This window comes from Danio rerio, chromosome 11 (genome assembly GCF_049306965.1).
Source record: "Danio rerio strain Tuebingen ecotype United States chromosome 11, GRCz12tu, whole genome shotgun sequence".
Lineage (NCBI taxonomy): Eukaryota > Metazoa > Chordata > Actinopteri > Cypriniformes > Danionidae > Danio > Danio rerio.
Genome location: NC_133186.1, coordinates 30,973,579 through 30,990,957, shown reverse-complemented (window position 1 = coordinate 30,990,957; position 17,379 = coordinate 30,973,579). Strand labels below are relative to the sequence as shown.

The 17,379-nt window shown below is 35.5% G+C and overlaps 1 protein-coding gene across 4 annotated transcripts in view; it reads left to right on the top strand.

The window, feature by feature from the left end:
• Nucleotides 1-17,379, top strand: part of igsf21a (immunoglobin superfamily, member 21a) — a 425,352-nt gene that overhangs the window by 166,208 nt on the left and 241,765 nt on the right.

The window sequence follows — 17,379 nt, the reverse complement described above, 5'->3', positions numbered from 1 at the left end:
TCGCTCCATGCTTTGTGTTTTGAATTTACGAATTGGAGTTGTGAATTCATGAATTGTGTTTTGAATTTACAAATTAGAGTCATGAATTTATAAATTGTCTTATGAATTTACGAACTGGAATCATGAATTTATGAATTGTGCTTTGAATTTACAATTTGGAGTTGTAGATTTATGAATTGTTTTGAATTTACGAATTAGATTTGTGGATTTATGAATTGGAGTCGTGAATTTATGAATTGTGTTTTGAATTTACAAATTAGTGTCGTGAATTTATGAATTATGTTTTGCATTTATGAATTGGAGTTGTGGATTTGTGAATTGTGTTTTGAATTTTTGAATTGGAGTTGTAAATTTATGAATTGTGCTTTGAATTTACAAATTGGAGTAGTGGATTTATTAATTGTTTTTGAATTTACAAATTGGAGTCGCGAATTTATGAATTGTGTTTTAAAATGTATTAATTAGAGTTGTGAATTTATGAATTGTGTTTTGCATTTACAATTTGGAGTTGTGAATTTATGAATCATGTTTTAAATTTACAAATTAGAGTTGTGAATTTATGAATTGCACAGTGCATTTATAAATTTTATGAATGCAAATTTATTATTTTTTGATACTTATCCTGCTCCAAAATGCTATGCCAATAAATGTCAGTTGAATTTTCAACATCAAAAGTTGAAAGGTACCATAATGCAACTGTAAACAAATGGAAAACACTTGTGAATTGCAAAATCTGAAGCAGTATTACAGTGGCTGTGAACTAACTATTAGAGTAAAGCGATTTTTACATTTTTACAGTGTTCATTTATTTATTTACAATATTTGAAAATTACGTTTGTTGATGACAGTGGCCCTTCACTTTTAACATTTAGCCAGTCATGATGTCCCCAGTCATGTGGATCCCAGTCTAATGCTTCACATTATACTACTGACTATTAGTGTATTGTAAAGCAATGAACAAATGGATTGTTTAAGCCTTTACAAGAGACATTTAAACAAATGAAACCATATACAAATTAAAACCAGTTTCATGCAAAACCATTATTGAAAAATCTATTCTGGGGTCTGTAGAACCATATACTGAATCAATAAACAGTAACAAAAACGGTGATGTAATTATGCTTAGACAGATGGTTGAGGCCTTATCTGCAAAACACTGTCTTTGATTCAACCTTCTGTTCGCAAATGCAACGCATCTAATGTCTACAGACTTGTCTTTTGCAAATGCTGACCTTTCCAGGGAGAACAAAAAGAGATTAATAGCACTTTACATATTAGCTATGGTCTCATACATCATACTGAATGGTTAGACAGTCCCACCGAATCACTACATGTTCTTGGAAGCGTGTTTGTTAGTACAAGGTCTCTCCTGCGCATGATTGGCTGTTTATTGCATGGATGAAAGTAGGTGTTTTTGTTGACATGGTTATTAATGATTGAGAGTAAAATTATCTAAATATTCTACAGCTTATATTAGACTTTATTACAGTTGGTACACCTGTTCAGCTGCTTCTTTAGGTAAATATCAAATTAGCCAATTACATGGCAGCTGCTAAATTTAGAAATGTACAGTTGTTGGTGCGCTTAAAGGGATAGTTCACAAATATGCACTGCCTGACAACAGTCTTGTCACCTATGCAAGTTTTACGAACAACAAATGATAACTTGACCTTGGTCATTTCAGAAGTGTCTTAAATAAAAGGTAAAGGCCTCTATATTACGCTTATTTAACCTAAATAAAATATGATCATGCCTTGATTATTAATAATTTAATTTGGACAGTAAGGTCTGACTTTGCTTAGACAAAAGTCTTGTCACTTAACAGAAATAATGTACAGTATAGAATATAAAGTCATAGTGCAGTGGAAAAAGAATGAATATTGTGCATGACTCCCATGAGCTTGGAGGACTGCATCAATACATCTCTGCAATGAATCAAATAATTTATTCATAAAGTCATCTGGAATGGCAAAAAAAGCGTTCTTGCAGGAATCCCAGACTTCATCAAGATTCTTTGGATTCATCTTTAATGTCTCCTTCATCTTACTCCAGACATGCCCAATAATGTTCATATCTAGTGACAGGGCTGGCCAATCCTGGAGCACCTTGACCTTCTTTGCTTTCAGGAACTTTGATGTGGAGGCTAAAGTATGATAAGGAGCGTTATTCTGCTGAAGAATTTGCCCTCGATCTCCTGTGATTTGTAATGCAATAGGCAGCGCAAATGTCTTGATATCTCAGGCTGTTGAAGTTTGCCATCCACTCTGCAGATCTCTCGGATGCCCCTACTGCATTGCATACTAAATGTAACCCCAAAACATTATTTTTCCTTCACCAAACTTGACTAAATTATTTGAGAATCTTGGGTCCATGTGGCTTACAGTAGATCTTATGCTGTATTTGTGATGATTGGGATGCAGTTCAACAAATAATTCATCAGAAAAATCTAACTTCTGACAGTTTTCCAAACAATCAACTAGAAGTAAAGTTATTATGTGTTCCTCTTACAACTGGGATTGATAAGACTTTTGTCAGGTAGTGTGTATATATAGTTTCTTGCTTCTGTTGACCTCAAAATAAGATACTTTGATAAATGCTGGTAGCTGGCATCCATTTACTTCTGTATTATTAAAGACCATCATCAAAACAACCCATTAGGTTCAATATCAGAATGGGAAAGAAAGGTCACTTTAAAGGATAGTTCACCCAAAAATGAAAATTACTCACTATTTACCCCAAGTAGTTCTATATCTTTTACGAGTTTCTTTCTTTTGTTGAACAAAAAAAAAGGGAATATTCTAATGAAAAAAAAGCAGCGAACCTCATAGTATTTGCTTTTTGTAGTCAATGCCAATGGTTACAGGTTTTCAGCGTTCTACAAAATATCTGTGTATCAATATGATCTAGTGTTTAACAGAAGAAACTCATAAAGGTTTGAAACAAATAAACGGTCAGTAAATCATATTTTGTGTGTGTACTATGCCTTAGGGTGACTTTAAATTTGGAAAATGGGAGTGCAACCTCATACTAGTAAGGAGTGCCTAATAAAGTGGCCAGTTAGTGTGAAAAATGGAAAAAGCAGTCTTTTTTTACTGATCCAATTTGTGTGATCACGAACTGATTCAAATCACACACTTCTGATTGGCTTTGCAGCCGAGAAGAAATGTCTATTTGCACAATGACAACCACAATTTAACAGAAGCGGCTCTGCGGGCAGAGCTGTCAAAATTGCCTATTGGCGTCTGATCAAAACCGCAAGGTGGTAACATGAACCAAACCGCTGTCTCTGGTGACCGCTGATCATCACTGGGCCCAATACATTATAAATCAATTATCTGCTCCTGGCTGCCGGAGTTTCTTTCATTTCAGCCTTTTATTTGACTAAACCGTCGACTTGTCAATTTTTTCTTGTGTTGAAAATGTAACCCTGGTTGAAATCCACCTTCGGGATTTACAATATCTAATCAACAACTCTGGCGTGTGACACAGAGGCAGTTTGAATAAGAGATTGCAGCTGTGGGTTGTTCATTACTGGGACACTGTTATCTTGACGGACGGTGTTTGAGGGTTTTGTAATGCACACCGCAGTCTGACTTCTCCTTTAAGATCCTCTGTCGGTCTGAGGGCTTCCTCTGCTGCTCAGATAAAGGATATTGGTATGGAGAGGCTCTTTAAACAGCCCTGCCAGAAAGCACTCATGCCAAATTGAGGCTTGTTGCCTGATTGGAGGATTCGTTTTCATCTTAATAGCTGCCTCTGCTTCAGGTCCATGACAACAGCAAATCAAGTTTTGAGTGGAGTGTGCATTTCAATATCCACTGGCGGTTTACATGCATAATATGTGATGAATGAAAGCTAGTTCACACTGCTCCAACAAAGGCTAATAATTGTTGGAATGTGCCGTTTTTGTTGGAGCAAAACAGAAAAGATTTATGTAAAACGTTGTTATAGAAATTTCAAATGGTGGTGTTTGATTCAGCAGTGTACTTTAGGTTCTACGGGGTATTAAAATTGATCGTTCACCCAAAAATTTTGGCATCATTTACTCACTCTTCACTTGTTCCAGATCTGTCTGAGTTTCTGTCTTCTTTTGTGTTTTAGACAGCAGTGTTATCAGATACTTTTTCTGTTTTTACTCTGGCATAAAAATGGTTTTAAACCATTTCAACATAATATAAACAGCTCCATCTCCAGCCAAATCACTTTTTTTTTAATGAATCATTTAAATGTGTGATTCAGTAATACACTTACCGGCCACTTTATTAGGTACACCTGTCCAACTGCTCGTTTACGCAAATTTCTAATCTGCCAATCACATGGAAGCAACTCAATGCAATCTCTGAATGCACAACACATCGAACCTTAAGGCGGATTGGCTACTGCAGCTGAAGACCACACCGGGTTCCAGTCCTGTGAGCTTAGAACAAGAGGCTACAATTCGCACAAGCTGGCCAAAATCAGACAATGGAAAATTGGACATTGCCTGATCTGATGAGTCTCAATTCTGCTACGACATTTACGACATTAGTATGTTATAGTCAGAATTTGGCATCAACAACATGAAAACATGGATCCATCCTGTATCAACAGTTCAGGCTGGTGTGGTGGTGGTGTAATGGTGTGATGGATATTTTCTTGGCACACTTTGAGCCCATTAGTACCCATTGAGCATCGTGTCAACGCCACAGCCTACCTGAGTATTGTTGCTGACCATGTCCATTTATATATGACCACAGTGTACCCATCTTCTGATGGCTACTTGCAGCAGAATTATGTGCCATGTCATAAAGCGTAAATCATCTCAGGCTGGTTTCTTGAACATGACAATGAGTTCACTGTGCTCAAATAGCCTCCACAGTCACTAGATCTCAATCCAATAGAGCACTTTTGGGATGTGGTGGAACAGGAGATTCGTATCATGGATGTGCAGCCAACAAATCTGCAGCAACTGTGTGGTGCTATCATGTCAGTATGGATCAAAATCTTTGAGGAATAGCTCCAGTTCCTTGTTGAATCTATGCCATGAAGGATTAAGGCAGTTCTGAAGGCAAAAAGGGGTCCATCCTGGTACTAGTAATGTGGACCTAATAAAGTGGCCAATGAGTGTCCATAACACAGGAACCACTAGTTCAAATCCAGCTTGGACTGGGTCAAGTAGACCCAAAAGTATTACATTGGTGCCGTGACCGGATGTGAGTGAGGTTTGTTACTTAGGGCTTAATTACACCAAATCTTAAATGAATAGTAATAGTAGGTTAAAATTTTTTGCCAGTAAGATAATATGAAATAAAAATAATACAATAATTTAAATAAAATTTATATATTTGTGTACTTAATTTTTTGAGGGAAGGCTACACTGCAAATAATTAAGTTTGCTGTTTGTTCAAACTACTTATTTAAAATTAGCTGAAGCAACACAATTTCAAGGATTTTTGGGGGCAAATTAATTGTTTTACGTTCAATCTACTTCATTTTGTAAAAACTGATTAACACAATTCCTTTATTTTGATTTTACTTTGATTTTGTGGAACCCAGCATTTTTTGCTTTTTTTTTTTTTACAAAGAAAAATTGTAGTGGTTAGATGATCTTTTGGCAAATAATAATAATAATATTAATAATAATAATAATAATAATAATAATAATAATAATAATAAAACCAGAATTGGTGAGCACAGATTTAGAACATCATGATGAATCCTACCTACCACATCTACTAAATCTCTGGAAGTTTAAGTTTTAATGCAAACAGTAGTCCGAATACATAAAATCATCCAGAGTAAGTGCAATATTTCAGAAAGCCTTTAATTAACACATCCATGTCCCTGTTTCCTAGTCAGGCTATTGGAACGGGCTTTTATAAAACTACAGACAAACCTCTGATGCCTTGATAATGCACCATGGGTGATGCCAAAAATAGATGGAGAATTCACTTTGAAGCTGTTTTATATTACGCCCATGAAGCTGGGCGCGAGCTTGGAATCCTGGGAAGGCCCATGGAGAATTTTCCTCAATGAAACGGCTGGCAGTTCATCTCACGTTGTGCTTGTACTGATTATGTCATTCTAATGAAGAGATACCCTCGGCCCCGTCCCACCGGGCAGCTCTACGGTGACGGCTGCTAACGCTGAGTTTCCGCCTGACTGCCTGTTGAGTGCCACTCTAAATTACCTATGATCTCAGCAGATTAACCCTCTCTTGCTCATTACTCTTCACTAAAGAGCAGGTTTGCACATGCTGGGTTGTGGTTCTGTCCCAACAGAGAGAGTTTAACAGCGATTTGACCTCTGGACTGCGGTGGATTAATGCAGTGGGCTTTTATGTTCCGCTGAAAGGTTTGCTGTAAAAGGTTGTGGAGTTTAAACTGGTTATGGATTAGTTAGATACTTTTTTTATTGTCGTCTTGTCAGCAAGATCTGAACACTTCAGAGTATTGGACTAAAGTGCATATGGAAGCTTGCATTTGAAATGATCTCTCACACTAAAAAAAATTAAGCCAGTTGAACAAAAAAAAAAGCATAATCCTCATTTCCTTTCGCCTTTTCTTGTTCGCTAAACTTTTAGAAAACAGCTGCATTGACCTAAAGTTATTTGTCAATAATACAAAACATTTAGTTGGGTTAACATAAGATCATTGGTTTTCTGGAGAAGTGAACTACTCTGTAACAAAACTTAAGTTGTGCCAACTGATTTTTTTTCTGCATAACTGGAATAAATAAAAAAAAAAAGCAGAATCCTTATTTCCTTTTTTTCTCATGTTCTCTTGGAAATTGGTAATAAGAAGTAATACATGATCAGAACAAACAAACAAAAAAATATTAATAATAAAAAACAGACAAAAATTGTTACAATACATTTATGAGACACAGAATTAGAAACAGGGCTGGAGGCAAAACAACAATAACAGTAAACAAGACAAGGATCAAAACATGGCAGGTCAAACAGGGAAAATGCTTTCTAATGCTTCACATGGAAAAACAAGACTCAGCAAAGAGTCTGTGTGAATGAGGTGTCTTTATAGTCATAGTAATGAGTCCATCATGTGTAACTGAAACTGGTTCCTCAATTTGAATTATAGTTTGAGCATTTGATTTGTCATTTAATTATTACAGGATTTTACTGACTTGTTCATGTAAACTAAATATCAACTACATTTGATTTCTCATTTGAGAATGCATTTTGATTTATTATTTGATCATTTGAGCATTTGATTTATCATTTGGGCAGTTGTTTTGAAAGTTTGATTTATTATTTGATCTTTTTAGGCATTTAAATTTTCATTTTAAATCTGTTAGGAAATAATCTTCCATATACACATATGCATAACAGTTAAATCAATCAGTTAAAACAGTTGCTACGCATAAAACATTAGCATTTGTTTTTGTGGAGTGAACTAGGTAAATGTGAGATGAAAATTCACATTTAGAGTCTTTCTGCAGCTGTGACCCCCCCCCAAATAAAAAAATAAAAATGACAAAATAAATAAAAGATAAATTACAAATGGATAATAATTTCAAATTACATTAGAATTATTGCAGTAGCACTTTGTTGTTGTTAATAAAAATAACATTAATGTTATAATTGGTGTTTCTATTTTTTTGTCATTAGGGTTAGAAATACTGATTACCTCATTTTAAAGGAAGGAAGTTGGCAGAAGCTTTTCTGGGTGAACTTGCAAAGTTTTGTTCACAAAACTAATATTTTTACCTTAATGAAAAAAAAAAGATTTATGTGAAGTAAATGTGTTAAGATATATTTTTACAGATTTTTTTCAAACCAGCAAAAAAAAAAAAAAAAAAAAAAAAAGCCAAGTAATTTCAACTTCCTTCAAGTTGGATTTTTGCAGTGGATAAAGTAAAGAAAATAAAGGTTGATAGGCTACAGGTCACATGGTAACCTAAATTAACACTTATCATATACCACTAATTTTGTGGAAGATTTTAACCGCTAAACAATAATTTTAAATATTTTTAAAACTATTTATAAACTTTTGTCAATTCTGATTGTGTATTTCCTCAGAAATTCGAGTTTTTCCCTACCTAGATTTTGTTTTTCTTTAAAATAAGGTTTCACTTGTTAATGTTAGTTAATGGTTCTAACTTGAACTAAAAATGAACAATACATAAACAACATTTATTAACCTTAGTTAACATAACTAAACCATTATTAAAATCCAGAGTCATGCTTGTCAACTGTATTTAATGCACTGTGAGTTAACATGAACTAACAATTAACAACTTTATTTTTAATAGCTAACATTAGCAGAGAAAATTGGATATTGTAATAAATGTATTATTCATTGTTTCTTCATGTTTGATGTCTAATACTTTCATATTGTTAAGTTGTTAAGTGTTACCATAAAATGAAATTGCATTTAGAAGGAGAGAAAGAAAAGGTGTTGGAATAAACTTAAAATTCAAGGAAGAAAAATATTTAGCAGTCTATCTGTGCCCAAGGCTTTGAAAGCAATTATTACCTGTTATGGTGTTTGTATTCAATAAAGCTTCAGATTAGGCAGATGGGATGACCCACAAAATAATGGAAAACATGCAGTTTTAATCATTTAATACAAGTTGCAAAATACTGCCAAGCAGCCCAGGCTGATGAGAATAACACAGCATAATAATGATCAAAATTATTCAGAATACTGTGAGGTGAAAATTTGCAAATGCCATTTTTTATTTATTATTTCCCAGGCAGAAATAAGCTTCCATAGTAACAGACTTCAATGGCAAGCTGCTTGAAAACTGTCTGATATTGTCGAGTCATCAACATAATGCTTTTTCAAGGTGAGTGTTCATTGAAAAGCTGAAAATATCACTAAGCAACATCTCAGAAAGCTCATTTTAGTTTTTCAAAGTAAGGTCAACCTTTAACTCTCACGAGCACGTTCTCAGAGTTCTGGCTCCCACTCAGCTCTAATATTCCGGACACTTTGCTTGTTTCCTCGGCTTAGTTTGTAGCCCACGTCTCTGCAAATCCCATTACCACTATTGACACTGAAGCACACCATTACAGTATGCAAATTACTTTGCTCTTGGCAAGATAAAGCAGCTTTAAGGAGTGGAGGAGTGTGCAGATTACCACGCCTGTCTTCCGGACCACCATAACCGAATGCTACTTCAGCCAGTCTGGTTTGTTTGTTATATTTTGTTTGTTATATGTGTACGGTCAACTGCAGTGGACCTTTTGACACAGAACTGGTGATTTCAGACCAAATAACAAAATGCTTTCTTTAGGCGAGACACTGTAGGCATTTTGTGTGTGTGTGTGTGTGTGTGTGTGTGTGTGTGTGTGTGTGTGTGTGTGTGTGTGTGTGTGTGTGTGTGTGTGTGTGTGTGTGTGTGTGTGTGTGTGTGTGTGTGTGTGTGTGTGTGTGTGTGTGTGTGTGTGTGTGTGTGTGCCTTTCAATTTAGCAGTTTTGGGCTTTTTGGCTTTTCTTCGCATTCAGTGTTATTTTTTTTTTGTCTAATGGAAAGACAACATCCAAAACACACTTTTAAGTGTATTTTTTTGTGTTGCACTTAATAAATCTGTGACTGTGGATTTTAAATATGTTGTTAGAACAACACATAATAACTTGAATTCTAGTTGATCATTTGGAACAGTGTCAGAAGGTAGATTTTTTAGATAAATCATATGTTAAACTTCATCCCAATCATCACAAAAACAGCAGAAGACTTATTGGAACCTGCATGGAGCCAAGATTTTTACAGAAATCAGTCAGGTGTAGTGAAGGAAAAATCTTGGTTTGGGGTTACATTCAGTATAGGGGTGTGTGAGAGATCTGCAGAGAAGATGGCAACATCAACAACCTGAGATATCAAGACTTTTGTGCTGCTCATTACATTACAAACCACATGAGAGGGCAAATTCTTCAGCAGGATAGCACTCATTCTCATACATTAAGGTTCCTAAAAGCAAAGAAGGTCAAGGTGCCACAGAACTGGCCAGCCCAGTCACATGAAATGATCATTATTGAGCATGTCTGGGGTAAGATGAAGGAGAAGGCATTAAAGATGAATCTAAATAACCCTGTTGAACTCTGGGAGTCCTGCAAAAACACTTTCTTTGCCATTTCATATGAGTATTAATAATTTACAATAGGTATTATTATAATAACTCTAATAAAGAATGCAATTCTTTTCTCACTGCAGCATGACTTCATATTCTATACTGTACATTATTTCTGTTAAGTGACAACAGACTTTTTTTCTCTCTAAGCAATGTCAGAACTTACCTAATTTAAATAATTAAAAATCAAGGCATGATCATATTTTAATTGGGTAAATTATGTAAACTAGAGGCCTTTCATATAAGCCACTTCTGATACAAAATGCTCAACTGGTCAAGTTATTATTTGTTGTTCCTAAAACTTGGATAAGCGACAAGACATTGTCAGGTAGTGTATATATTTTAAAGACCATTTCCTGAAAATAATGTTTTCTGTCTGAACTGCCCCACTAATCTCCACTTCTGCAGCACTGAAATACACCAAACCTCATATTTTTAGTCATATCTGAATTCTTAATGTTTTTTTAGAAAAAAAAAATAACAATACAAACGGTAATAATATGTTGCATGCGTTGTCTGATTGCATACAAAATTGTGAAAGTTTTTCGAAAACGTTCATGTTTTTGGCCGTTTACAATGTATTCTGAATTGTAAAATTAGAGAAAACATTCATCCAGTGTTCTGTGTGCTAGAAGTTTATGCAAATTCTCATTTAAGTATTTAAATAAAGCATTTTAGAATACATATAATGCAAAAAAGGCTGCTATTCTGTATTGAATGTAATCAATCAATTATGGACGTGTGGTGATAAATATTATTTATTTATGATTTCATGTGTTTAATATTTACCTGCATTCCCTTGACCTACCAATAAACCTGTGTGCCACAGCATTCCGATTCCTGGATTGAGAATTCCTGCACTTGGTTGCTATAGTAACAGAAGTGTCGGGCTGAGTTTGTGTACTTGGTGCACTCCTGTGGGGCTCCACGTGCCACTCTTTCTGCTATTTTAGAAGCCCTTGTGTAATTGTGTCATGCAAATTTGCTTCTCGGCAGGGAAAAAAAGGTCTTTAGTCTTCGCCGAGAATTGCACGGCGTAGCTAAAAATATTGTTTTCTGGATATTTTTACCCTCCCACGACTCTAAAGACTCTAGATTGCTTTCTGCTGTGTAGGTTGTCTGAGGTGAAGGCAGGGAAAGCAATGTGATTATTAGGATTTCCGTTAAAGCTCAAGATTAAGTCACTGAGGTGATTTGACCTACGAAATGATAGGTAACATGCCATTTTAATGATTTAACAAGAGTTTAAATACCCTGGATCATGTGCAAGTTGCAAATTACTGCCAAGTAACTCGGGCTTATGAGGGTAATACAGCATATAATAATAATCAAACAAATGATCCACGTAATTGTTTGATGTCCTTTGATATTTACGCTGAATGAAGCTCTGATATGATTTGAGTAAGATGTAAAAATATAAAGCAAAATGCTTGGTTCTGTATATTAAGCCTAAATCCACATGAGCAAAATCTCCAGCGCAAATGATGCTCTAAATGTGATGTTGTTATCTAATGAGCCTCTAAAACACCGATTTGGCTTAGAGAATCACTGCCACTGAGATTGCGTTATCTCTGAAATGGGAAAAAAATTAAATGCTGAAATTTCTTCTCAATTCGTTTTTTAAAGGCCTCTACCTTTGTTCATTAAAAGTTGGGTTCGCTTTGTTGGAAAGATGGTGGGGAAATAAAGAAATTAATTAGAAAATCAAACAACCCAGAACTGCTTAAACAATTCCAACTGGTTTCTCTTTAGGGTGGTTTAATATTACTGTCAGAAGCTGTTCCAATTGCATTGGCTTAAAGAAACAGTCACATTCCCACCCTATAAAGAGATACACTGGATTGCAGGAGTTATCAAAACAAACATGTATTTATTCACAGAACACTAACTGGAGATATTAGAACATTGACACACAGAAATCAAGGGTTGGTGACAAGTCATGATACTTCAATAACGAACAAAGAACGAACGAACGAACAGGGACTTAAATACATAGCACATAATAGAATTAATTAGACACAAAGCGTGAGACAGTTGAAAACTGAAACATTAACAACTGGCGTGACAAAATAGAAAAAAGGAATCGCGGCACATGGGGAAGTCACATGACAGAAACCCGGAAACTACATGAACACACCAAAACACTGGACACATGACATTAATACTCCACTTTTTTGGAAATCTACTTTTTTTATTTAGTACATATAACTACAGAACAGTCCAGCTTTAAAGAGAACTTATTATGCCCCTTTTTAAAAATAAAACTGTAAAATAAGGCCCTATTCTATATCTGTAGCCCTCCCTCTTTCCCTTAGCCCTTAAAACCGAGTGTGAAGGTGAAGGGCTTCAAAATTTACTCCTAAGAAATAGGACACCACTACAACACCTGCACACATCATTATATGTCATCATGATCTCATGCTTCACAAGAGATCAGACGCTCATGACTTCTGTAGTAAACACACACACAAAACAGCATTATTGTTATAGCAGACACTTTAAAAAGCTCATTACCAGCCACTAAACTTTTCTGACAGGGCATTTGAGTGTCATCGAGTGTCAGAATGTTGTGGAACTGTTGTACAGGAGTAATTACTATGGATTGTAGATAGTCAAATTAAGCATTTTTTATTTATTTATTTTTTATTTTTTTAAAGCATGATGGTAAAACACAAATGCAGTTATGAATATTTTAAAACATATGCTTGTTTGTTGTAAAAATTCAAAATAATGCAGCTATGCTGCCGTTATGGCTGGTATATTCTGGGAAATTTTCTTACCCCTTGGTTTCGAGTGTGGTCCTGAAAAATTTCCATTCGAAGGGGTATCTAACCCTTCCCCTAAGCCCTATGCCTTCAAGCTATTGGCACACCAATGGAAAGGGGATGGGCTAAAGAGTAGAACTAGGATTGGGCTTAAGTCTCTGATGTCCCTGGAGCATGTATTTTGTATTCTTTTGAAACTGCCTCTTTTAGGCTGTGGTTCAAATTGTGGTGTTTTGGTGACTGTTTTTTTTTTTTTTTTTATTCAAATGAGATGCTCTTTTTAAATGAGGGTGGAGCTATAAATGTCTATGAGTCAGATTCAAGAGCAAGACTAGTTTTATCTCTGTGAAAAGCTAAAAAATCAAAAGAAGTGCCTCAAATGAAGGTAATCACAGTGCTTATTTGTGCATCCTAAATCTCCAGATTTATAATCCTGTTAGTCACTGACTTTAGCTGCGTCCCAAATCGCATATTTATGCTCTATTCTACGCCATTTTGTAGTATAAATAGTGTAAGTAGTGTGTTCACACTGAAAACTCTTTTATTTAATTACCCGGATGATGCACTCATTCAGCCGCTAAAATGAGGTGTGTAAAGTTGGACACCTCACGCACTCAACGACCGCAGGTTTGCTTACGTAGCGGAAGGGGCGGAGCTATCGGGTGCACATGTTGGATTACTTTATTTATTTTGGATGAAAGCAAAATTCTCCTACGAGAGTGATTATAGCGCCTCCCGATGCTGAATGCGGTTATTCTCACGGCAGGTATTATTTGATAATTCGGTCATTCATTTCATTGATTTGGCAAACGTCATTAGGGAAACGGTTTGAATTTCCGCTTAGTAAAAAAAAAATTAGTATATATGAAATATGCTCTTACAAAACTTGTTCAGTAGTTGCAATGTTGTTGTTGTCATTAGTATTAGGCAGGGCCTGACAGAATCTGCAGATATTTTTTGGTCTTTTTGCACAGAATTTTGTAAAATATCTGCAGATTTAAGCAGAATGATTTTAGTATAGTAACTTAAACAAATTAACACATTAAATGAATTTATTTCATGATATTTTAATAGTTATACATTATTATAATATATGTTTAATAGTATTTTAGGTTTACAGGCTGAATCCAAATCAATCAACTTTTTTGGTAAATAATGCTTTTAAAAGTCTTTTATATACAAGACAGAAAATATTACTTTACAAACTGTATTGCAAAATAAAATAATAATAAGCACTTGCAGATTATTCAGTGTGGTTACTGAAATCAGTATAAAAACTGAACAAAAATATATTTATACAGACTAAAAAGGCAGCAGATTTAGTGTGGGCCTAGTGATGGGTCACAGTGATTGACTAGCTGTTTAGTAAGGTTGACTATTTTTAATAGTGAGGTTCACTGTTTTTGTATTTTTTTTTTGTAAAAAAAAAACAAAAAAAGAAGTTAAAACATGTTTAAATTTGATGTTTTTGTTGGTGTGTAAGGTGGTGGTGCGTTTTCTGCCAGGCTGACAGAATGCTGAACCCATACTGCCACTTACATACATGCGAAGGCAGGCTTATTGGGACAATTTTTCGAGTGTCTTGCATCATGAGTGTTGCGTTTTGTTTAGTTTTTTGACAGCATGCCAAGTTCTCAAGACCAATAACTTCACTTCATGCACTGAAATGAAGGCATACATAAACATGTATTACATTTAATAAAATATATTAGCAATTTTCAAATTACTTTTTAGAAAATATATTCAAATATAAACACTCATTTTAAATGATGGTAGTTTTACCAAGTGTTACTGTTCTAGTTTCACTTCTCTTTCTTCAAGTGCAAAAAAAAAAAAAAAAAAAAAAAAAAGGGAACCTTACCAACTCCAAACTTTATTCTAGGCCTCATTATAAGCTGTGTGGAAATCTACAACATTCCAATAAGGCAAAGATTTGGTCATAATTTAGGGCCATATATATTAATACATATTTTCTCCATCTAAAATACAAATATAGTGCATTACCACTGTCAAATTAAGGCAGAAATCTATCATGCTAGGTTAATTTGAACAGAAATAACTTAACAATAGCAATATTATAAAATATTACTAGAAATTGAATAAAGTTTTTAGTAATAAAGGTTATTGTGTCATTGACAGTGGTTAGCACTGTCAGATCACAGCAAGTTAGTCACTGGTTTGAGTTCCAACTGCACCGGTTGGCAGTTCCGTGTGGAGTTTGCTTGTTCTCTCCTTGTTCCCTCGAGTTTCCTTTGAGTGCTCTGGTAAATTGGATTAACTAAAAATTGGCCATAGTGTATAAGTACAAGGGTGAATGGGAGAGTTTATGAGTGTTTCCCAGTACTGGGTTGCAGCTGGAAGGGCTTTTACTACGTAAAACATATGCTGGAATAGTTGGGGGTTCGTTGCACTGTGGTGAGCCCTGATAAACTAACTCAAAGGATAAAGGAACTACGCTTAAAAAATGAATGAATAAATGTTTCCATGCATTATTCTGCCAAAATAAAGACTCTGTGGTTTATGTGGAATGACCAAAATCAATATATACTTTTTTGTTGCTTATAAAACAGACAGAATCCTAATATTAGGCCCTGTCAGTTGCCAAATCCAAGTACAGCCAGTTTCTGAGCAATACTTAGCAAAACCTCTGTAGGACACTTGTTAAAACTACTCTGCTGTAAATAATAAGGCTTTTTTTATGACATTGCGGGCATCGCTGGTCTCAAAACAGATTTCTTAAATCCATCTTGCTATCACAGAATGATCAAACAAGGCCATGTTTATTGAGCGATTAGGAGTGGATCAAAGGCTGATTGTGACATTTGCATTAGAATAGCAATGAGATTTTCATTCTAAGGCCGACTTTGTCAAAGCCCCCTGCCAAAAGCACATTTCTCTGGGAATACGAGGAAGGCGGAAACGCTTTCAAAAAAAGTCCAATTCACCTTGAGTGCTCTTTTTTTGAGGTGTTTTGTTTTTTGCTTTGTCACTCTGCAGTTTAGGGAGAAAGTTTTCTCAATGGAAAGCACGTCCATGGAGAGACAGAGCCTGTGTCTTTGTTCAGAAGAATCAAATGTTCCTCCATTGTAAAGCTGCCATCTAGATATTTTTCCAAACCCTCTGTAAGATTTTTTTTTTTTTTTGAAGCTCCCAGAACAAACTAGCTGGACTTGATGTACATCTGAAAGGTTCAGCAATGTGGCCTTTGCCATTTGAAAGAGGCAACAGCTTGGAGAGGGCTGATTGTGCCAGAGAAGTGCACCCTGAGTTGATTTTAGAAAGGGGTTTACATGGGCACCACGCTGTGCTCTGAAACACATTTTTTCAACAGATGCCAGCAGGAAACGGCATGTTGAATAGGTAGGAAAAATACAGCGTGAGGGTAGTTCTCCATTTAGCTAAAAAAGGCAACATTTAGTAGAATAATTGCACATTTAACTGCGCATGAAAACAGTCTGTCAGCTTTGTGGCAGTGCAGTGATTGCTATTTTTTTTGTTTGTTTGTTTTTACAACTGGTGCGTTTGAAAAAAAGGACCAGCCTGCTCAGAATTAGGATTGAATATTAAATGAAATTGTTTGTAATTGAGGAACCAAAATTCCTTGAATCAATTTATTAGGTGGGCTGATGAGATTATTGAGGAATCTCAACACAGCCTATAGAGTTTTTTTCTTCTAGTCAACTTCAGCAAAAACCATACACCATTCATTGAGATTGTTCCCATCCTCTGCATGCTGAATTTCAGTTGCTCTGGTTGTCAGTTTGTAGCCCCTAATTGTACCTGCAATGATTCAATTACTAAATAAAAATAGTAACAGATCTGCAAGCATTGGCACTTTATTCTAAAGTTGGGAGTCCGTGTGTGTGTGTGTGTGTGTGTGTGTGTGTGTTGGTTTTTGTCATAGATTTCCTCAAGATGTATGTTTTTTTTAGGTAAAGCTCATTTATAAACTATAATTTCAAGAGGATAACGGGCTAATGATTGACCATGGCTGGTACCGCATTAACTATCATATGATTTACCAATCAGACAAATCCAAAAGCACATACTGTAAATAACCAGATTTTCTTATCTTAGTCATCTTAGCCTCGAAAGTCCCCTTATCCACCCCTACTCCTCCCCCTCTTTTCTAGATTAATCCAGGACAGGGGGGCATGGTGTTTCAGTGGTTAACACTGTCGTTAACACTGTGGTTAACACAGTAAAAGGGTCACTGGTTTGAGTCCTGGCTAGGCCAGTTGCTGTTTCTTTGTGTAGTTTACATGTTTTCCCAGTGTTTGTGAGGGTTTTCCCAGGGTACTTTTTTCCCATGGTCTAAAGGCATGCAATAAGTGAATTGAATAAACCAAATTGCCGAAGTATGTAAGTGTTTTAGTACTGGGCATTCGTCGCATAAAATGTGCTGGTATAGTTGGCAGTTCTTTCCACCGTGAAAACCCCTAAAAGTCAAGGAATGGGCCGAGCGAACAAATTCAGGGGTGCTCTCGAGACCTACTTGAGCTCAGGGCTCTCACACAGTATGCCAAAAGCACTTTATTGTCA